The sequence below is a fragment of the Dromiciops gliroides genome, chromosome 5 (assembly GCF_019393635.1).
Source record: "Dromiciops gliroides isolate mDroGli1 chromosome 5, mDroGli1.pri, whole genome shotgun sequence".
NCBI classification, from domain to species: domain Eukaryota; kingdom Metazoa; phylum Chordata; class Mammalia; order Microbiotheria; family Microbiotheriidae; genus Dromiciops; species Dromiciops gliroides.
Genome location: NC_057865.1, coordinates 285,422,775 through 285,445,633, shown reverse-complemented (window position 1 = coordinate 285,445,633; position 22,859 = coordinate 285,422,775). Strand labels below are relative to the sequence as shown.

The 22,859-nt window shown below is 41.6% G+C and overlaps 1 protein-coding gene across 2 annotated transcripts in view; it reads left to right on the top strand.

Moving 5' to 3' along the window:
- The window catches only part of LARGE1 (LARGE xylosyl- and glucuronyltransferase 1), a 578,937-nt gene that overhangs the window by 51,101 nt on the left and 504,977 nt on the right, over nucleotides 1–22,859 (top strand). The window contains exon 1 of one of the 2 annotated variants that reach the window (XM_043967032.1): nucleotides 1,433–1,525. The exons of the other annotated variant lie outside the window; for it this stretch is intronic. The gene's annotated coding sequence lies outside the window, so the exon portion shown is untranslated. Of the gene's footprint in view, nucleotides 1–1,432; nucleotides 1,526–22,859 lie in introns of those variants that run through there. 2 annotated transcript variants of the gene reach the window in all.

Here is a 22,859-nt window from a genome sequence, read left to right as displayed (position 1 = left end):
TAATTAACCATGTGATTCCAGGCAAGTATTTTTCAGCTTCATTTTCATCACCTGTGAAAAGGGATAACAGCAGCATCTACCTCCCAGGGTTGTTGTGAGGATTAAATCATCAAAAGAGATAACTTATGTAAAGAGCTTTGCAAATCTTGAAGCACTATATAAACTCTGTTATCATCATCATTATTATTAATGGGCTGCAGGGCTCTGATTCTCAGGCATCTCATCTATAAAATAAGGGAAACAGCTGCTTTCTTCCTACCAGCTCACAGAATCTTTGTGAGACTCAATATATATGAAATGTTTTATAAGATCTAAACTTACATATACACAAAAATTTTGCGGTGGAGTCACATAAATTTTGTAGATAGAGATGTAGACCTATGATTTTCTTGAGTTACAGAATTCCCTTTACTGATAAAATAAGCAGCAGTTCTGCTATTTATTAATCTGTCAGCACATATTCCTTAAATATCTACTCTGGGGCAGAAACTATTAAGAGATGGGGATACAAATAATGAAATGAGACTGTTCCTGTCCTCAGGAAGATTATATTTCAATAGGGGCCACCTTCCTGATGATCAAAGAAGGGAATTCTGGCCTAGCATGAAGCCATAGAGCAATAATTTTCAGTAGTAATGGTAGTATTGGTTTGATTTAGAGTCGGGAGGGGGTTGGAGAGAGTTGGCAGCAGGGCAGAAGGAAATGTACCTGTTCTGGGTGTGCCTTGGTATCCTGGTGGATGACTGGATGAAATAAGATGAATGGCCTGGAAACAATGAGACAAAATAGGTTGTCTAACATTATTGGTTGCCCCTTCCAGCTTTGTATCATTTGTAAATTGGATATGGGTACCATCTGTCGTCTTCTACATTGACCAAAAATAAAGGTTTAATATGGCAGTCTTGTGGCATCCCAGTAGAAACTCCCTTTAGGCTGACAGAGATTCATTAATTAGTTCCCCCTCATTTGAGTATTTGAGTATGGAATTTTTAATAGTTCAGAAACATTTACATGCACATATGTGCAGATACATATATACAATTTGCAAGTTAAATTATACACACAGATACATATATATGTATGTTTGTATATATAGAAATGCATGTGTTATATGTGTCTGTATATACAAACATAAATACACTCATTTATAAACACACTTATGTGTCCATGTCATGTTTACACTTATGTGTGTATACATATACATATAATTAACAATATTCATCTATGGATCTTTGTATGTTTAGCAGGTCCAATCTTGAGATATCATAGATTGAGAGTTGAATGACATATTCTTGGAATATTTATCAGTTTTATACAAAAGTATCCTTTGGTGAGATAATGCAGAACTTGACAGTAGAGGCAGATGTATGAGTCCCAAATCTGATAGAAAATTCCTTTCTTATCCTTCTTGTTTCCCCTCCTGCTCTTAGATGGATGGAGACTTATGAGACTAAGAAAGAGCAAAAGAGACTCTTCAAGCTGTGTTCTGAAAAAGGATTACAAGGACGGGGCAGATCCACTGATTGTGAGTGTATATTAACAGATGACAGAAAGATTGTAAAATTCTCCATTTGTATTTTATTTCCATTTTTCCTTGACATTGCATGTACTGATTTCATATAATGTATTCATACACAGAGTACTATCCAGATGATGTCCACTTGGCAAGTATATATAGGAGAACTTTTAAAACCATTTACTTCCACCATTTTTGACTAAAGGAGATGCAGCTTGGTACAGGGAAAAGAGTGTTAGAATTGAATTTGGAGGATCCGGGTTCAAATCTCACCACTGATACTTACTAGCTACGTGATCTTGGGCAAATCGCTTAAGTTCTCTGAGCCTCGATTTCCTCATTTGTTAAATGAGGGTGGTTGGACCTATGAGGTCCCTTCCAGCTCTAGATTTATCACCCTATGATCTTCAGATTGGGGGAAGGGAGAGGATAAGGTTGAAGATGTATCACTGAGGGGAGATGAAGATCCATAGAGGGGAGGAGAGAATAAGAGAACATCTCGTTGCCTTCAGTGGGCTGAAGTTTCCCAGCCCAGATGAATTATACCCTAAGGTTTGCAGATGGGACAACTAAAGTGGCATAGTCTCTGAGCAATCACTGAGAATTGGAGAAGTGTTAAAAGACTCTAGAGAGAGTCAAATGATCCCAATTTTCTAAACAGAAGATGAAAGTAAATTCTGCAAACTACAGACTCCATGTCGATTGCTACCAAATTTTCACAGCGCATCACTAAATGGATCGTTTTCCAGCAATACTCAGAAGCAGACAGAGAGAATGTGATCAGTAGGTGAGTCATGCTAAATAAGAGCAGGTTATGCTAAGATAATCCCTTTTTAATTTTGGAGAAGGTAACTTGACCAACAGGTCAAGAAGGTGCTGTACCTCTAGTATATCTGGGCCAATCACTCAGGAAAAGCTTTTTTTGTGACATTTTGAGGAGCTGAATGGAAAAAGGTGGCTGGAAAATAGGAGACATTGCTTCCTAGCTGTTAGAAGCACTGTGCTCCAAATAGGGGGGATTAACAAATGACTAGCCCCCCTAACAGGAGGTGTCTGGTAGTGTGCTTCAGGGCTCTGTTCTGTAACGGTTTTTGTCAGTAACTTAGATGAAGATGGATGGCTAGCTTTTCAGATTTGCAGATGACAGAAAACTCAGGGTACGAGGGAGCAAATGGTTAATGTGTCAGACAACAGAGATGGAAGCCAAAGAGATCTTTGACAGGATGGAATGAGGGAACAAGTCTAATAGAATGAAATGTAATATGGAAACAAAGACCTTTGGGTGGGTAGGTGGGAATAGCTGTACAAGTATAGGATGAGGAATGCATGAGTTAACAGTAATTCATGGGGGAAAAGGCTTACGGATTTTATTAGACCACAAGCTCAGTGTGAGTCAATGATGTGACTCACTGTGTCTCCTTCCAAAGTTAATTTGATCTTAGCCTAAATTAATAGAAGCACAGCATCCAGGAGCATAGAGGGGATAGTCCCTCTGTCTTCCTCTTGTCATGCTACCTTTTCAGGATCATCCTATTTTTTTAAGGGCAGGGCAAACTGGAACATAACTGAGGCAGTGGGACAGGATGGTAATCCATCTGAAAATTACAACAAATATATATGTTGTCATTATGGAGGCTAATTTATAAATTAGAATATTTACAAAATTATAAGTTTATTTGATTTAAATATATTTGTGTGTATATATATACAATATAAACGTACACACAAATATACAATATATGTATATACTCATAGTTAATTTTTAAAGAAATCTATTTACCAATATAGTTTGTTTTAAAGTGAAATACATTTCCAAAATTATCCTTCCCCCTTCCTAGAAAGTCTCCCTTTATGATGAAATAATCATAAAGAATAAAAAAGAGAGTGAAAAACTCAGCAAAACCAATCATTGTATTTATTTATTTATTTTTAGCAACAAACATTTATTTTATTTTTTCCAGTTACATGTAAAGGTAGTTTTCAACATTCATTTTCACAAGATTTAGAGTTCCAAATTTTTCTCCCTCCCTCCCTCCCTTTCCTCCTCCCTCCACAAGATCACAACCAGGTTATGTATGTACAATCCACAAGTGTTCTTTTTTATCAGTTCTTTCTATGGGGGTGCATAGTAAGCTTCCTTATTATTTCCTTGGGATTGTCTTGGATCATAGCATTGTTGAGAGTAGGTAAGTCCTTCATAATTGCTCATTGAACAATACTGCTGTCGCTATGCACAATGTTCTCCCAGCTCTGCTCACTTCACTGTACATTGATGTTCATTAGTCTTTCCAGGTTTTGGGGGGATCATCCTGTTTGTCATTTCCTATAGCACAAGACCATTCTACCACAATCATATAGCACAGCTTCTGCCGTCATTCCTCAGTTGATGGACATTCCCTTGATTCTCGATTCTTAGCCTCCACCAAGAGTTGCTATAAATATTTTTTGAACAATTTCCCCCTTTTTCCCTTTTTCATGATTACTATTGTTAACTGTTTCCCTTCCATCCTATTCCCTTCCCCATGATATTTATTCTATTATCCATCTTCTTTCATCCTATCACTCTTCAAAAGGGATTTGGTTCTGTCTGTCCCCTCCCCCACTCTGCCCTTCCTTCTTTTGCCCTTCTCTCTCTCTCTTTTTTTTTGTTTTGATTTTTTTTTTGAGAGGCAATGGGGGTTAAGTGACTTGCCCAGGGTCACACAGCTAATAAATGTTAAGTGTCTGAGTCCGGATTTGAACTCAGGTCCTCCTGAATCCAGGGCAGGTGCTTTATCCACTGTGCCACCTAGCTGCCCCCTACCCTTCTCTCTTTATCCCCTTCCCCTCCTATTTTCCTGCAGAGTTAGAGAGATTACTCCACCCAATTGAGTGTGTACATTATTCCCTCCTTGAGCCAATTCTAATGAAATCAACGTCTTTGAGCCAATTCTAATGAGTGTTAGGCTCATTTACTACCCAGATTAAATAGATTACTCCACCCAGTTCAGTGAGTATGTTAGTCCCTCCTTGAGCCAACTCTGATGAGGTTAGGTCTTTGAGCTTTTTCTGATAAGTGTAAAATTCATTTACTGCCCAGCTCCTCTTCCATCTCTCCCCCCACTCCATAAGCCTTTTCCTGTTTCTTTCAGGTAGGATTTCACCTCTGCCTTTCCCCCTCCACCAGTGCATTCCCCTCACCCCTCAATTTAACCCTAAGGATATCATCATGGGGCAGCTAGGTGATGCAGTGGACAAAGCATCACCCCTAGACCCAGGGGGATCCCAGCTAAAACCTGGCCTCAGACACAAGACAGTCACCCACTGTATGACCCCAGGTATGTCCCCCAACTCCAATTTTTTGTAGTTCTTTAGGGTCTTGTATTTGAAAGTCAAATTTACCATTCAGTTCAGGTCTTTTCATCACGAATACCTGAAAGTTCTCTTTTTCATTAAAGTCCCATTTTTTCCTCTGAATGATCATAATCTTGGTTGTAATCCCAATTCCTTTGCCCTCTGTAATATCATATTCTGTGCCCTCTGGTCCTTTAATGTAGAAGCTGCTACATCTTATGCTATCCTGACTGGGGCTCCACAGTACTTGAATTCTTTCTTTTTGGCAGCTTGCAATATTTTCTCCTTGACCCGAGAGCTCTGGAATTTGGCTATAATATTTCTAGGAGTTTTCCTTTTGGTATCTCTGTCTGGAGGTGATTGGTGAATTCTTTCAATTTCTATTTTAGCTTCTTCTTCTTCTAGAATTTCAGGGAAATTTTCCCTGAGAATATCTTGGAAGATGATGTCTAAGCTCTTTCCTTGATCATAAAACCAATCATTGTATCAGGAAGGCCTGATTCAATGTCCCCTGGCCATATAGTTACCTAGCTCTGCAAAAAATTGGGAGGAGATATCTTCCCATATATCTTCTCTGGGGGTCAAGCCTAAACAACCATTTACTAAATATCTCCTTTGATGTGATTAAGAGTTCTACCAAGGCAGGGATCATACCTTGGACATCTTTGCAGAGCATTGTGGTTATTGCTATAGAATGCTAGATCTTTCAAGGTGGAGACACCTATCTTTGCAATTCTAACACCTAGAACAAAGTGGGATATGTGGCAAGTGCTTAATGAATGTTTGATTGGCATTGAGATATGTGAATTAGCTGCCTAAGACTTGATTGCTGCCTTTGTGGCTCTCATAGTCCCCTCCCATGAGTATTAATTACCTTGGAGAAGATGAGGCCTGAGCATCTCAGCTCATCTTTTTCATCTTTAAAATGAGGCAGTTGGTTCCAGATCCCACTGAGCTCTTAAAACCTGTGTCCTGGGGCTGTTTAGCGTGGAGAAGAGATGTTTGGGAGAGGGGATGACACTGGGGAGCCACAGGATTGGTGCCTTCATACATCTCCAGGACCATCACTGGGAAGAGGGCTTGGTTTTGTTCTCTGTATTTATGAAGTACGGAATAAGACCAATGGGTGGGTTACATGACTTAAGATTTTGGCTCGAAATATGGAAGGACTTATTAGAGCCACCTGAAAAACAGACCTGTCTGTATTGGGACCTAGTGAATTCCCCACTGCTGGAATTCTTCATGATGTTACTAGTTAAGAATAGGATCAAGAGCTAAGAGTACGTCTAGCCCAATGTTTTTATTTACAGATGATGAAGTCAAGGTTCAGTGTAAGGAAGGGACATACCTAAAGGCCTTCACAATTACTGAGCAGGACTAGATGTCCTGGGAAGCCCTATCTAGTGTCCCATGATCATGAAGCTCCTGATAGAAAGAACCTCAGACACTAATGAGTTCAACCCTCTAATTTTACAGATGAAGAAACCGAGGCCCAGAGAAGTTACACAAGCTGTAAGGGACAGAATTCTTCCTTTCTTGTAACACTGCACCACACAACCTCCCTTGTTTAGGAGCTTAGACCTCAGCCAAGATCCTTTGTCTGCAAGCCAGATGTTCTATTTCAAACTCAAGTGTTTGTTTTTTCAGAAGCACAATTGTAATTCAGGAGGAACTACCACCACCCTCTATAAACATGCCTGAGTACATAGGTATAAACATTGGGACCATTGGGCATTATTCTTCCCTTCTCTGTAACACAGAAATCATTGGGACTTATGACAACTCACTTCTTTGACATGGTAGAGCTTCTTGGGGTCAGTGAAGTATATACTGTCTGGTAAGTGATTAATATAAAAAATTCTCGACCCTCTCAAGTTGGTTAGAAAGGAAACTGGGCTTCCCACACAGATGCCTACTTTAATCCCCCCTCTCTCTTTTCTTCCTTCCTTCCTTCCTTCCCTCCCTCCCTCCCTCCATTCATCTTCCTGTTTATCATGTATATACATATGTGTGTGTGCCTACACACATATTTACATGTACATTGATTGTTCATTACAAGAGTGAGAGGCAACTTGAACTGTGAAACTTAATACAAGAAGCTCTGATATGGAACCAGGCTTGCTAGTGTTGGAGTGTGTTTGCTTGCATGTGCACGAGTATATGTGTGTGTGTGTGTGTGCACACGCACGCGTGCGCATGTGTTCATGCTTGGATCTCTTTCTGCCCATGACAAAGGAGAAAGGGGAGTTGGTTGTAATGATAATTTGGAAAACAAATTACACAGAAAAGCATCTGGAAGATTAGGCTCTTCCATATGGAAAACTGTCAAAGTATGTCCTTAGATTTTGGCCTCCTGGGGTCTGTGCTGTCTTTATCTTGGGGCTCTTGGGAGGACCCTTTGCAAACAAAGGCTTGCTATATTTAGATAGAAAACCGAACCAACAGCCATATGCAGAATCAGTCCATTCCTGTTTTTCCCACTTTATTTCTTGTCCTGTGTAGGTTTCCCCCATGGCGATGGATCTGTTGGAGGGTGTTAGAAAGAGAAATGAATTTACAGCAGTGTCTGGTATAAAGTGGGAGAAATAGAGAAGGCCAGAAGAGAAAAATTGAAAAGTCTTTCCAGAAATCTGGAGGGAGCAACCACAGGCTCACTGATTAGAGCATAATGGGGACATAGATTGAGAGCCAGAAGTGACCTTAGAGGCCACTGAGCCCAAGTGTTTCAGTTTATGGATGAGGAAAACAGACCCCACAAAAGTTAAGTGATGAGTCCATGTTTGCAGACTCAGTTAATGTCTAAGATGAGATTTGAAGTCGGGTCTTCCCAGCTTCAATTGCTATGCCCTATCCACTCTGCCTTACTACCTCTCTCAAAGCACTGACTTTGTGCCAGGCCCTGTGCTTGATATTGGGTATGAAAAAGGAATACCCTTCACTTATGGGTGACTTTGATTGCTACGATCCTAGATCATGAGCTGCAATGAACCTCAGAGGCCACTGTTTCCAGTCCCTTCATTTTACAGAAGAGGAGCCAAGTCCCAAAGAGCTTGTCTAACTAGCCCAACATCACACATGTGGAGATAAGCAAAACTAGAATCCAATCAGAGGACCTCTGACTCTCAGGCCAATGGTCTTTCCACTTTCCATAGTCTGTGTTAGAGCTGAAAAGGTCCTTGAAGTCATCAAATTTAATTCCCTCATTTTTCAGATGAGGAAACTGCAACCCTATGAGTTCAGGGGACTTACCTAAGGTCACCCAGGGAAAAAAGTAAGAAAGCCAGGATTCAAAGCCATATTTTCTGATTCTACAGTCCCATACATTCTTTCCTTCACAATGTACCCAACATTTATCACATTCATCATCACCATCACCACCACCACCATCATCATCACTACAGTTTTGGAGCACTCAAAGACTAGAAAAGTTTGTTTGTTTTTTAGTGAGGCATTTGGGGTTAAGTGACTTGCCCAGGGTCACACAGCTAGTAAAGTGTTAAGTGTCTGAGGCCGGATTTGAACTCAGGTACTCCTGACTCCACGGCCTGTGCTCTATCCACTGCGCCACCTAGCTGCCCCTAGAAAAGTTTTTTAAAAAACACATATTGTCTCTTTTACTACCCACAGCAATCTTGTGAGTAAGGTGTTGTTATCACCCTCGTTTACACATGAGGAAACTGAGGCTATCAAGCGTGAGGGACTTGCTGAGTTTTAAGCAGCTCGAAGGTATGTGAGGCTGGGCATTTCAGCATATCCCTTTGCCACACAGCTAACTCCTCTGAGAAATTTATCAGTAAAATCTAATCTCCTCGAGGACAAGAACTATCTCATTGTCTTAGTAGGCACCTAATAAATAAACCTCATAAATTATACCTAATAAATAAATAGTAGCTAGTATTTATCTAGCATTTTAAGGTTTGAACAACACAGTACCTGTGCTACTTCATTCGATCCCCACAACAGTCCTGTGAGGTGAGGTACTTATCCTCATTTTACAGATGAGGAAACTGAGGCATGCCAAAGTGAAATGACTTGCCCAGGATCACATGGCTACTAGGTATCTGCGGTCCAATTTGAATTCAGGTCTTCCTGACTCCAGGACCAGTGCTCTTACTCACTGTACCACTTAGCTTACTCAGTAGAATAGACATCAATCTGAGCTTCATAGCAACTCTATGAAGTGGACCCTGTGACTGGTCTTATCTGCATTTTACAAAATGGGGAAACTGAAGCTCATAGATGTTAAGTGGCTTGTCTAGGTTCAGTCTTATTAAGTGTTAGAAATGGCGATCACATGAATGTCCACCTGGCTCTCCAAAGCAACGTTTTCTTGGTTTCACCGTACTGCTTCTTTACTGTCCTGTCTGTGGAATGACACCAGGTGGAGGAGGTGGAACATAGAGTTTGTGAAGGGAAATAAAATGGGATTGAGCTGGAGGGGCATAGAGGTGCCAAGCTTGGGAGGGGGTAGTGGGGCTTGATGGCAGGCTGTGGATGCACCAAACTTTGAAAAATTGTTTTATTAAATCTAATGCAATGTACTTACAGGGATAATGCTTGACTATGAAGTATGAATGAGTGAATGAATGAGGCAAGATGGAGTAGTGAGTAGAGCACTGGATTTGGATACTAGGACTCAAATCATGTCTCAGGCATTTACTAGCTGTATAACCTTGGGCAAGTCATTTACCTCTTATGAGCCTCAGTTTCTTCATTAGGTCACTTCCTCCTGTCAATCAACAATACTATTAATGAAACAATTAAGCAAACAAACTTTTAAAGCAGTTACCATGTGCCAAATACTACGCTAAGCACTGGCTATATAAATAGAGAAGACAGTCCCTCATTCTAATAGGGAAAGACAACACATGGATGATGGTTAAGCTTCAGGGTAGAAGGAAAGCCCCCCTTGTCCCTAGGGTGCCACTTCAAAACAGATGGTAATACACTTCTTTTAATTTCATTTCCATTAATAAAGAACTATATCAATTTCTGAAAAGCTACCTTTCTTTATAAAGGTGTGCAGTGTGTGTGTGTGTGTGTGTGTGTGTGTGTGTGTGTGTGTGTGTGTGTGTGTGTGTGTGTATGCTGTCAGCCAGTTGAAGTGCTGGTTGGTTTTGCTACACTTCTTTTCTCTCCCCCTCCCCCTCCTCTTCCCCTTCCTCCTCCTCCTCCCCTCCCCCTCCTCCTTCCTCTGCTCCTTTCCCTCCTCCCCTTCCTTTTCACCTTCCCTTCTCCTTTCACACCCCCTCTCCCCCCTCCTTTATTCCTTCTCCTCTTTCTCCAACTCTCCCTTCCTACTCCCCCTGTCTTCTCTCCCTTCTTCCTCCTCCTCTTCTCTCCCTCCACCCCTTTCCCCCTCTCCTTCCCCTCCCTCCCTCCTTCCTGCTTTTCCCTCTCCCTCCCCCTCTCCTTCTGTCTGCCTTTCCCTCTTAACCTCTCCCTCCTCCTTCTCCTCCTCCAAGTCTTCCTTACAAAGGATAGTTCAGTGGCTCAGGAAGTGCAGAGGAATACACTGGGGGATAAAGTAGCCCACATTTGTAGAGCACTTAAAGTTTTACCAATCATTTTACTTATCATCTCATTTCAAGTGAAGGTGGCAAATCAACAAAGTGTCAGTTAAAACAAAATCCAAAGAAATCAAAAATCAAAATCATTTTATAAAGAATATTTGGGCTGTGAAGCTGTAGCCAAGCCCTTCCTGTCCCGGGGTCTCCTGTCTTTGCTGAAAGGCTCACCAGCAGGAGGAGGGAGAGTTTGGCACTTAACACAATGTGTTCAGGACTGATGATGCATTGTTGAGATGGATGTGCCTCTATCTAGGTCCCCTCCACACTCTGGTTTGGAAACAACAAATCTACAGGGATGGATGGAGATAGGGGGATGACAATGAGCTCTTGTGCCTCCGGTATCATCATCAAAGCCACCCTGGGAGGTAGGTGGCTCAAGAGTTATCTGTTCCATTTTATAGATGAAGAGATGTATTCTCCAAAAGGTGAAATGATTGTTCCAGGGTCACACGGAGGGTCAGCTTTGAATCCTACCCTGGTCTCCAAGTTCATCCTGGGCTTACTCTTGTCCTTTGTTTCTACCCACATCTGTTCCCTTAGCCCTCCAAAAGAAAGCAAGAACATTGTGATGGGACAACTGCTGAGTTCCTTTGGGTGATAATTCTTGGTTCTTACTTCTAGGGGGAAGTTTTTTTTTTTGGTTGTCAACATATAGTTATAGAGTTCAGGAAAATCACTCCCTAAGGGACCCCGAGAGATGAGTCATCACAGCAAATTGGGGGATTTGAGTCAAGCTGGTATCCTGAGTTAGGGAAGACCCATCACGAATCAGGCTCAGGAGCTGTCAGTCATCTCTGCTTTGCAAGTGAGCTGGTAGCTGGAGGCTCCCTCGAGACAGAAAACAAACGTGGTAGGATGTCCGAGTAGGGATAGGAAGAGACAAAGGAATCAGGCTCTGACACTGGAGAGGGACTGATATGAATAAATAGAGAGGCTCCGGGGTCAGAGAGGTACCTCTGCATGCCTGACTTGGACTGGACAAAAAACTGAATGTCCCTGAGGGGTCAAACATGCCTTAAGAGTTTACTCATGAACAGGAAGAGTAACAACACCCAAGATGAAGATGATGGCGATTCACAGTTCTGTTATATTCCAAGGTTTTCAAAACACATTGAGGATTAAGACAAACTGGAGAGAACTGCGAAGCCCTTTCTGTCTCTCTGTTTCTCTATCTCTTTCTGTCTCTGTGTCTATTTCTGTCTGTCACACGTGCACACATACACCCTCTCAGCCCTGGGCACATTAGTCTAGCAGCCAATATAGACAAAGTGGAAGGTAAGGTAAAGGGCTGGAACCGAGCATCCTAGAACAAACCAATCTGTAGCTGGATGTCATTTAAGTCAGGATAAGAAATATATGCACTTGAAATGCACCTTGGGAAAAGCCCTGGGCTTGGTGTCAGAAAATTTACGTTTGGTTCCTGTACTTAGAGCTCAAAGGGAACCTAAGAGAACTTTTAGGCAGAGATCATAGACACAGAGACCTAGAGCTGAAAAGGACCTTAGAGGCCTTGGAGTCTAACCTTTTCATTTTGTACACATGGGGAAACTGAGGCCCACAAAGGGAAAAGACTCAGGATCTTTTGAATATAGATTTAGAGCTAGCTAGAAAGGATCTCAGAGGCTGGATAATCCCACACCCCCATTTTACAGATGAGCAGACTGAGACTCAGAAAGAGCAAGTGATTGGCCTGAGATCACATGGATAGTAAGCCTCAGGGGGCAGGATTTCAACCTAGGTTCTCTGACTCTAGGGATCAAACATTTTACATTATCCTCTACTGCTTCTTTAATTCTATAATTTTTTTTTAAGTGAGGCAATTGGTATTAAGTGATTTGCCCAAGGTCACACAGCTGGTAAGTGTTAAGTGTCTGAGGCCAGATTTGAACTCAGGTACTCCTGACTCCAGGGCCAGTGCTCTATCTACTGCACCATCTAGCTGCCCTTAATTCTATCATTTTTAAAGTTGAAAAATCAAAGACCTCATAGGTTAAATGATTTGCATGAGGTCACATATGTAATAAATACCAGAGCCAATAACCTAATCTAGTTCTCCTGACTGGGTTCCTTCTACTATACAAACTGCCAACCTCATGACCTTGGGCAAGCCACCTGTGAATCTATTTTCAAAGAATCTCCAAATTGGAAGGCACCATATGTGAAGAAGAATTATTTCTGTGGTATCTTTGACAAATGGCCGGTCATCTCTTGTTTAAAGATTTTCAGTGATGGGGAATCAACCATCTCTCCCAAGCCTAACCATGCCATTTTTAATGGCTCTAGTTAGGAAGTTTGTTTTGTTTTGTTTTCCACTAAATATAAATATTTTTTTCTTTTGCTATACATGTAACATGGAGATAATAATTCTTGCTCTTAACAAATTATTATTGGCTGATTTATTGATTGATTACACTTCCAAATTCATAGGGTAGTGTAACGATTGGAATGACGCCACCTGCTGGAGACTTACTGTAGAAGAGTTCCACCCATGAAGCGAAGGTCTTTGAGGGCAAGACCAGGAGTCTTTTCTTTGGAGTCAGGAAGTGACGCGGGCTAGTGGGAGGAGGAAGGAAGAGACTGGCGCTCCGTCTCGGGCTTTTTCCTCTGGACTCTGGTGGAGAAGGGAGCTAGAAATGTGCTCTCCCTTTAATAGATAGGAATCTAGGCCTTTCTCTCTCTTTACCAAATTCTTATTCTCCTTAATAAATGCTTAAAAGTCTAACTCTTGCTAAAGCTTATAATTTATTGGCGACCACTCATTAGATATTTTAGACAGACTAGCTAGAATTTTAGCCCTTAACAGTAGTTAGGGTCAAATGAAGGATTATGTTGTAAACTTTAATGTCATATAACTATAAGGATCAGGGTAGACCATATTGTAGTTTTTCTCCCTCCCTCCCTCCCTCCCTTCCTTCCTTACTCCCTCCTTCCCTCCCTCCCTCCCTTCCTTCCCTCACTTCTTTTCTGCTATAAGGGAAATGGGTTCTTTTTTTCCTCCTTATACAAGGACAAGAAAAGCCTGGGATAATTGTAGCAGTCTCAGGTAAGGGCAAAAGTAGACAAAGTGAGTCTGCCAGTGAGTGAGGTGAAGATGCAGGAGGCAATTGATCTGGCTACTACTCAGTTAATGGCTTCACCTCCTTTCAATGTGGAGTTACCCCTTGCAAGTCTCTGCAGTGCAGGTTGACACAAATAGGCCTGCTTGTATGTTCCAGCACGCCATAAGGTATGATGAGATGACAAATGGTGTTTCTGAGTTCCCAGAGTGAACCAGTCATGGGCTGCACTTCTGCCCATTCCAACAGGATCACACATAGTCTCTCCTTTTAATGGTGGGCATCAGAAGTCAGACTCTAAAAGCTAGTCAGGAAGATTTACTGGAAGAAGACTCCCTAACCAAGGAAGAGAGAACAAGAAGGGGAACTTTTTAAGCTTAAGCTTAAGCTCAAATCAGCAAATGGGCCAAAACACAGAGTTGAGTAGGGGATGCAAACCTAAAGTCTATGTGGTTTTTTAATATTACGTATTTTGATCATTCTCTTTCTATGCATTTAAAAATATCATTCTGAGATTGCAGATTGCCAAAGGGGTCTAAGACACAGGGAAAAAAAAACACCAAAAAATATTTAATAACCCCCAGGCTAGAGCCAAAGGAATGCTGAGCCATACCTTATAGTGGATAGGGTGTCAGACTTGCAATTGGGGAGACCTGTGTTCAAATCCTCCTTCAGATACTGAATAGCTGAGTGACCTTGGACAAGTCACCAAAATTTCTGGGACTCAGTAAAGGACATGAACTCTAAGGTACCTTCCAACTTTACTTCTAGGATTCTATGAGTAACCTTGTAAGGGTAGGTGCTATTGTGACCCTCATTGTACAGACAAGAAAACTGAATTTCTGAGACCTAGACCCAGGTTTGAATTCTACCACAGGTACCTGGACAAGTGACTTCATGTCTCTGGCCTTCAGTTACCTCATTTGTAAGATGGGGGAGGTGTAATGGCCCTGCTATATCTAAACCTGTGACCCTCAAACCTAGACACATATGCACATGCGCACACACACACACACGTGTACACACACTTCATGTACACACATATACAAATAGTGGAATCAAGCTGCTCTGAGGTCAGGCCCTCCTTTACTTGAGGAGGTGAGATCAGGAAGGTGTCTGAGCAAATAAAGCTACAAGCTTTATGAATACAGCTAATTTGCTACAAGGGAGTCTCAGAGTTGGGCTACTCTACTCACATATTAATTTTCTTTTTTTTTGTTGTTTTTAGTGAGGCAGTTGGGGTTAAGTGACTTGCCTAAGGTCACACAGCTAGTAAGTGTTAAGTGTCTGAGGCCGGATTTGAACTCAGGTCCTCCTGACTCCAGGGCCGGTACTCTATCAACTGCGCCACCTAGCTGCCCCACATATTAATTCTCATATCAGGAAGCCAACAATCCTGCTCAGCCCTAGTGAAGCTGCAGTGTTTTCTTGAAAGATGATAATTTGGTCACAGGATCACTGGGAACATATGAGTCTCTCTTCCTTTTAAAGCAACTCCCCCTGTGTTTTCTTTGTTGCATCTCATTTGTGCTGAGGACATATTCTTTTCCCTCATTTTTTTCTGGGAGCCATGGATGGCACTAGTAGTGGTCCTAAACAGCCATGCTTCTTCCATCCTGCTTTGCTCAGAGCTGATAACCCACCCAGTGGCTGTTCGGCTTCATAAGGCAGCGGGGGGGATTATTACTCAGCAAAAGCTAAGCCATCCTTTTCTGAACTCATAGGGGATCTTTTTGGCCTAATGGAAGGCATGAGCTGTTTAGTCTTCTCATTTATTATCTTTGGGCAGCCTTTATTTTATTTTATTTTATTTTATTTTATTTTATTTTATTTTTAGTGAGGCAATTGGGGTTAAGTGACTTGCCCAGGGTCACAAAGCTAGTAAGTGTTAAGTGTCTGAGGCCGGATTTGAACTCAGGTCCTCCTGACTCCAGGGCTGGTGCTCTATCCACTGCACCACCTAGCTGCCCTGGGCAGCCCTTATTTGAAAGAAAAAGAGCCAGGAAATAGGAAAGGGGCAGTGGATTCATATGCATAATCCATTCCAATGAACAAGTTTTGTCCATTAGACAACATGACATAAGTAGTGTGGAGTTGTTAAGATCAGGCCTCAAACCCTGTCTCAGGGGCTGGTAGGTCATACCTTCGTGAATTTATAGTGAGATAAGAAATCAGATGTTATCCAGTTTAATATAAGGTAACTAGTCCATATGGATCAAAGGAATTGTCCATGGTAGCAAAGGGCATCTAGGTCATGGTGGATAGAGAACTAGGCCTGGAGTTAGGAAGATTCATCATCCTGAGTTCAAATCTTCCCTCAGGCACTCAGTAGCTATGTGACCCTGGGCAAGTCACTTAACCCTGTTTGCCTCAGTTTCCTGCTCTGTCAAGTGAGCTGGAGAAGAAGATGACAAACCACAAATGGGGTCACAGAGAGCTAGACATGACTAAAAAACGAATGAACAACAACAAGGTGCTTGAGATGGCAGGACAGCTGATTACTGACAGATTCAGACCCAGTTCCTCCTTTGGAAGCTTCAGTTTCCTTATCTGTAAATAAGGACAGTTATTACTGGGTTGATCATAGGAGTATTAGTTTAGAACTGGAAGTGATGTCAGAGGTCTTCTCATCTTATACTGATGAGAAACCTGAAGCCCAGGCAGGCTATTGTGTCTGGACCATGGTCGCAAAGGAAATACTTGGAAGACCTAAGCCTCCATTCTCGAGTTTCAATTCCAGTTCTCTTTACATTGCCAATAGGTGATATTTCCTGATTAGTTCTCAGGTACAAGAACTTTGGGGTAAGCACTCATCTTTAAAATATCCAACCACCATGCAGCTCTTCCAGGGGAGGCTATGAAATGGTGATGATGATAACAATAGCAACAACTAGCATTCGTATAGCATTTAGAAGGCTCACAAACACTCTATATATGCTATCTCATTTGATGCTTCTCAAAACTCTGAGATAAAAGACTCATGATGGAAAATGCTCTCCACATCCAGAGAAAGAACTATGGAGTCTGAATGCAGATCAAAGCATGCTATTTTCTGTTTTGGGGTTTTTTTTGGTGTCTTTTCCCTTTGTTCTGTTTCTTCTTTCACAGCATGGATAATGTGGAAATGTTAAACATGATTGCACATGTATAATCTATATCAGATTGCTTAATGTTTTAGGGAGGAGGGAAGGTAGGTAGGGAGGAAAATTTGGAACTCAAAATCTTATAAAAAAGAATGTTAAACCATTTTTACATGTAATTGGAAAAAATACTATTGAATAAAAAAGTCTCTGAGAATGTTACTGTTTTTATCCTTGATTTAGAAATGAGGAAACTGAGGATAAGAAAGCATAAATAAATTTGTCCGTAGTCCCACAGCTATTATTTGTTGGAGACGAGATTTGAATTCATCTTCCTGTTTCTGAGTCTTCTCTCTGTTTACTACATTGCTATTTTTCATTGATTTTTAGTGTTGTGTGGACTTTTGCATGAATGGACAAAATGACTTTTTGTACCTGAATAAGAATATTGGGATTTATGTTTGCCTTTAGGAGATTCACTTAAAACATCATCAGTACAACTTGAGTGACAGGAAAGATGATGGGGAATATGCATGTGTACACACATGTATATACGCGTGTATGCAATATAAGTAGAAATGTATATGCATATATTCTTGTCCTGTTGGTTTTAAATTCTCCTACTAGGTGTCTATATTTAGAAAGTTCTTCACTCAGCCTAGTATGGAGACTGAGTCTTCCGTATGGCAAGAGCTATCGGGGAAAAAAAATCATTCTCAAATTTTTATCGAACCAATACTATATCTGGATGGTTGTGGACAGCCCTTTGATCGTTGATGCTATCTTGATTCCATAGTTAAGGATTTATCATCTCTCACTGAATGAAAGACAGGGAGCTTCTAATGGATTGTTTCACCACCGGGCCATGCCTTGTAACATATTCAGTGGGTGCTAAATGTTTGTAATTTCCAGTGATGTATTGTTCTGCCTCTAGTTTTAACTTGTGTCATCTACCTTACTCAACACGTCCTGGATTATCATTATTATGATATAGTTTACTATTGTGATGACAGAAATATTATTATCATCATCATTATTCCTGATTCTATGGGGATTTGATTGCAATCCTGGCTTGTAATAGTGGACTGGTTTCTCTCTGGTGCCTCATTCTTCTGAACTGACTCCTCTATACCAATTGGCATTCAATGAACCCATAGAAATAATTGCAATAATATTTGAATAGGTTTGATATGTGTGTTTGGGAGTGGGGGAGATGGAGAAAGACAGAGATAGAGAGATACAGATGAGACAGAGATTTATCAATGGAAAAGCTAGGCAGAAACACCTTTTTTTTTTTTATTTTTTTTTTACCGTATCAGAGCATCAGTGAATCCCAGGGTTAGAAGGGATATCAGTGCTTATATAGAACAAATGTCCGGTTATTAGGGGAATATGGAAGGATGGGTAATCTGAAAAGAATTCTATCCCCTCTGTTTTATGCTGTGGTATAATGGATAGAAAGAACAGTGGACTCCGTGTCAGGAAGACCCTGAATAAGAGTCCTGCCTTAGACACCCACAAGCTTTGTGAACCCAGGGAATGAACTTCTCTCTTGCCTGAGTTTTCTCATCCATGAAATGAAGGAATTGGACTAGATGGTCTCTGAGGTCCATTCCAACTCTAGATCCAAGATCCTCTGAAGGCTCTCATGCCTCAGTTTCCTCATCTGTAAAATGAGAAGAATCAGATGGGATGACCTCTGGGGTCCCTTCTAACTGTAGATTTATGATTCTAGAATGCATTGTAGGATGTCTTATTTGTAGAGATTTATTTTCCCAATTATGTTTTATCTAGGCCAACATTAAAATGAACTCCTCTGCCTTGAACTACCTACCAACTGATTAGGGAGAGTTAATGTGTCTCTCTAATTACTCCCATCTCTGACACTCTAAGGTTTACAAAGCACTTTGCTCATGACAGCCCCCTCTGTGAGGGTGTGTTCATCTGCGTGTGCGTCTAAGTGCCTGGGCATTGGCAAATGGGTCATTTCTTTCCTACCTGGGGTTTTCTCTCATCGGTGTGTTGTGTGGGTGGACACAATTAGTTATGCCTGACTGATCCAGTAATTAATAAGGATGGCAAGGTGGTGACTGGTGTTGCTAGACTTCTGACCCAGCCTCTCTCTTCTGCTGAGGCAGATCCACAAATGCTCATATCTCCCTCTCTATTCTTGCCAGAGCTGGCTGTATGGGGAATAACTTGGATTTCTCTGTAGCTTTCAGGCTTACAAAGCACTTTACTCACAACAAACGTATGAAACCAGTCATGCAAGGATATTCATTTTCTTTCTCTCCCTCTCCTTTTTCTCCCCTTCTCTCCCTCTCCTTTCTCTCCCCCTCTCTCTCTCCTTCCCTCCCTCTTCCCTTGCTCCCTCTCATTTGCTCACTTTCTTTTTATTTCTTTCCTCCCTTCTCTCTCTCCTCTTTTCTCTCTCTTCTTCTTCTTTCTTTTTCTTCTTCTTTTTCTTCTTTCTTTTTCTTCTTCCTCTTCCTCTCTCTCTCTCTCTCTCTCTCTCTCTCTCTCTCTCTCTCTCTCTCTCTCTCTCTCTCTCTCTCTCTCTCTCTCTCTCTCTCTCTCTCTTCTTCCTTCTCTCCCTTGCCCCTTCTCTCATTCTTCCCTATTTGGCTGTTGGGTGTCATGTCTAACTCTAGATCTATGTGCTTATGAAATTATTCTATCTCCCTGTTTCAGTTTACTCATTTGTAAAATGAAAGGGCTGTATGAAATGGCTACCAACATCCCTTCCGACTCTAAAGATATGATCCCGTGGGTCCTAGGAAGTCACTTCAATTTTTTGGCCTCAATTCTCTCATCCATAACATAAGATAGTTGGGCTAGATGGCCACCAAGTTCCTTTCCTCCTTTAGATGGAGGTTCCTTTGAAGGTGCCATGCCCACTTGTGATGTCCTCACCCCTCTCCTTCCTGCATCCCCACCAGAGAAGTTTCCTATCTTATGACCTCTTCCCTGTTTGACTGAGGGGTTTCCAAGGGCAAGGAGGGCTTCTAATCTTTCCACTTGATGCTTATGTAAGATCCAATCATGTTACATGACTTAATTTTAAGCCCAAGGTTTGGAACCACTTGCTTAAATCAAATAATATCCCATCCAGGGAGGTGACATATGTACAGTGCTTTGTAAATCTTTAAGTGTTAAATATAAGTGTGAATTATTACCATACTTAGATGACCTTGAAAGCAGGGACTTTTAAACTTTGTGTGTCATAGACCGCCTTTCAATCTGCTGGGTTGGTCATCTTTTTTGAATTGTTTTTTAAAATAATTGAATGAAATGCTAAATATCACAGATGAGTGAATTAAAAAAATATATATATATATAAAATATATATGTCTCATCCAAATTTGTGAACCCCTTGAAATACCCCTAGGTTAAGAACCTCATCTTTAAAGTCCTTCCTAACTTTCCTAGGTAACTGTTCAGCGAACATTTGCTAAGAACCAGTGATTTTTCAGGCACTTTGCTAGGCACTGTGACTATAGAGACAAAGAACAGAACCCTTCCTCCCCTCACGGAGCTTCTATCCTCATGGGGAAGACGTAAGAATGAGATCATAATAGTAGGAGAGCCGGCCAAGTTGGCCAAGTCTTGGTGTTGGCTGGCTGCAATAACAGATGATGAATGTCACACAGAAATATGTAAATTTCTTCCTGGTCAGAATGGGCCAATGTAGGCTTTGGTTTCAGCTGCTGGGTGGAGGCATAGGATGTGTGGCCAGCAGGCAGGCATATTCTGCCAAGGCTTTTAAAGCCCTATTAATTGGGGCTGTCAATGTAAATGGTGGAGTGATAACAGTTTTGTTGTGGTGTGTGGAGGAGGCCTCCAAATCCATCATTTGCCGTGGGTCAGAAGTTTTCAATATGACTTGGAATTGGGAGAAATTTGCTTTCTCTCCTGCTTCTACTATTTATTAGTTTTGTGACCATGGCATCAGTTTCCTCATCTGAAAAACAAATGTTTTGGACTAAATGACTTTGAAGGCCCTTTCTTACCCTACAATTCTATATTCTTGGCTGCTAGTGCCTGTTCTTTCCCTTCTACCCCCTCCTCTGGGAAGCATGAAGACATCCTCTTTTTAGTACTTTCTTGTCACAACCATGGGTGTTGGTTGGAGTCAGAAGTCCTGGACCAGAGTCCTCCCTTCTGTATTCAGTTGCTGCATAATTGTGGCTATATCGTCTAATCTCCCTGACCCTCAGCTTTCTCATCTGTGAAATGAGTATGATAATATACTCCTCCTCTCCCAGGGTTATAGGGTAGAAAGCATTTTGTAAAATGTAGGGGAATAAAGAAATAGAATCATTGCTATAGAGCTGGAAGGGAACTTAAATGCCATCCAGGTAACCCCCTCCCCTCTCATTTTACAGATGAGGAAACTGGAGTGTAAGAGAAATTGAGTGACTTGACCCATGGTCACATTCCTGGTATCAAATCTTCCTGACTCCAAACCCGGCACTCTATTCACTAAGCCATATATTCCATATGGAACAATTGGAGTGATGCCACCTACTGGAGAGTTACTGTAGGAAAGCTCCGCCATGAGGAAAAGGCATCTGAGGGCAAGCCATGCGGCTTTTCCTTGGCATCAGGAAGTGACGTTTGCTTGTGGGTACTGTCTATCAAAGCTACCAGCCAATTAGCTTGGAGTTGTGTGTGGGTGTGGACGGGATGTTCCCAGTTTCACAGGAGGCTGGTGGGAGGAAGAAGGCTTGAGACTGGTGCTTGCGCTCTCTCTCTCTCTCTCTCTCCCTCCCTCAGGACTCTCGTGGAGAGTGGAGCAGAAAGTCGGGCTTCCTGAGATAGATAGCTGAATCTTGGCCTCTTTCTCTCTTCACCAAATCCTTTTTCTCCTAAATAAATGCTTAAAAGTATAAATTCTTGCTAAAACTTATAATTTATTGGCGACCACTCATTAGATATTTTAGACAGTATAGCTAGAATTTTAGCCCTATACACATAGAATGTTTCAATTATGGATTAGAAAAATTTCAAGGGGCAGCTAAGTGGCATAGTGGATAAGGCACCAGCCCTGGAATCAGGAGGACCTGAGTTCAAATCTGACCTCAGACCCTAGACACTTACTAGCTGTGTGACCCTGGGCAAGTCACTTAACCCCAATTACCTCACCAAAAAAAAAAAAAGAAAAAAAAAGAAAAAAAAAGAAAAAATTCATATCATAAAACTTTAAGTTGTGGGGGGGCAAAATGGTAATCACAGAATGTAACTGATGGAAGGGACCCGGAAGGTCATAGTATCACAGACGTAAAGCTTGAAGGAGATTTAGGGGCCCCTGAATCCAGCCTAAATTTACAGGACAGGAAACTGAGGTCTAGAATGGATAAGCAATTTGCCCAGTGTTGGAGCTGGGGTGTAAACCCAAGACCTCAGAATCCAAAGTTATTGCCAGCAATAGGCATCTTTCATATGGAGGGATCCTAGGGACACAGATTTGGAAATGGAAAGGATCTTAGTCATCTAATCTGAACTCCATCCATTTTATAGATAAAGAAACTGAGGCCCAGGGAGGTCAAGTGACTTTTCCAAAGTCATATGTTTTACTGATAGGTCTCAACATCAGTGATATAACTGTTAAGAACTGAGGAGAGTAGTAAACAAGGTCCTTCTGTCTCCATGGCCAGAGCTCTGTCCATTGCTCCACAGACTGAAAAAAAAAATGGAGAGCAAGAGCAGTGAAATGATTGACCCACACTCCCATAGCCAGTCAGTGCCAGTCATTGAGGTAAGAATAGAACTCAAGACTTGACAGAGTGTTCTCCAGAGCCCTAGACTGTCTGTTCGAGGTACCCACACTTTCTGTGCTCAAAGGCCCTCTCAACTGTAAGAAAAGGAAGTGTTCAATTAAAGAACAAATGTATAGAAATTTATTCCAAGGGTATTACAGATGCAGAGTGGGATCTCATGTGCTTCCAAGGGATAAATTAAATGTTCCCAAGGTTGGTTTCTATGACTGCAGCTGCCAACCTCTTAGAGCCCTGACATGCATGTTGCTTCATTGAGGGCACTTGAAAGCTTTGGGAAAGGCGGGTGTGGTTGTCTACAGAAGGCTAGGAGGAGAATGTTGGGGCCAAGGGAAATACTTTGTCCTTGATGCTGAAGTGGCAGCATGGTTGGTGGAAGGAAGGTCAGACGTGAAGCTGGCTTGAGTTTGGATCCCTCCTCTAAATCTTATTATTGGACCCTAGGAAAGCACTCCTTCATCTCCCTGGGCCTCCATATCCATGGGGATGATTGTGTGACTAGGGCTGGAGAGATGCCAGAAGTCATC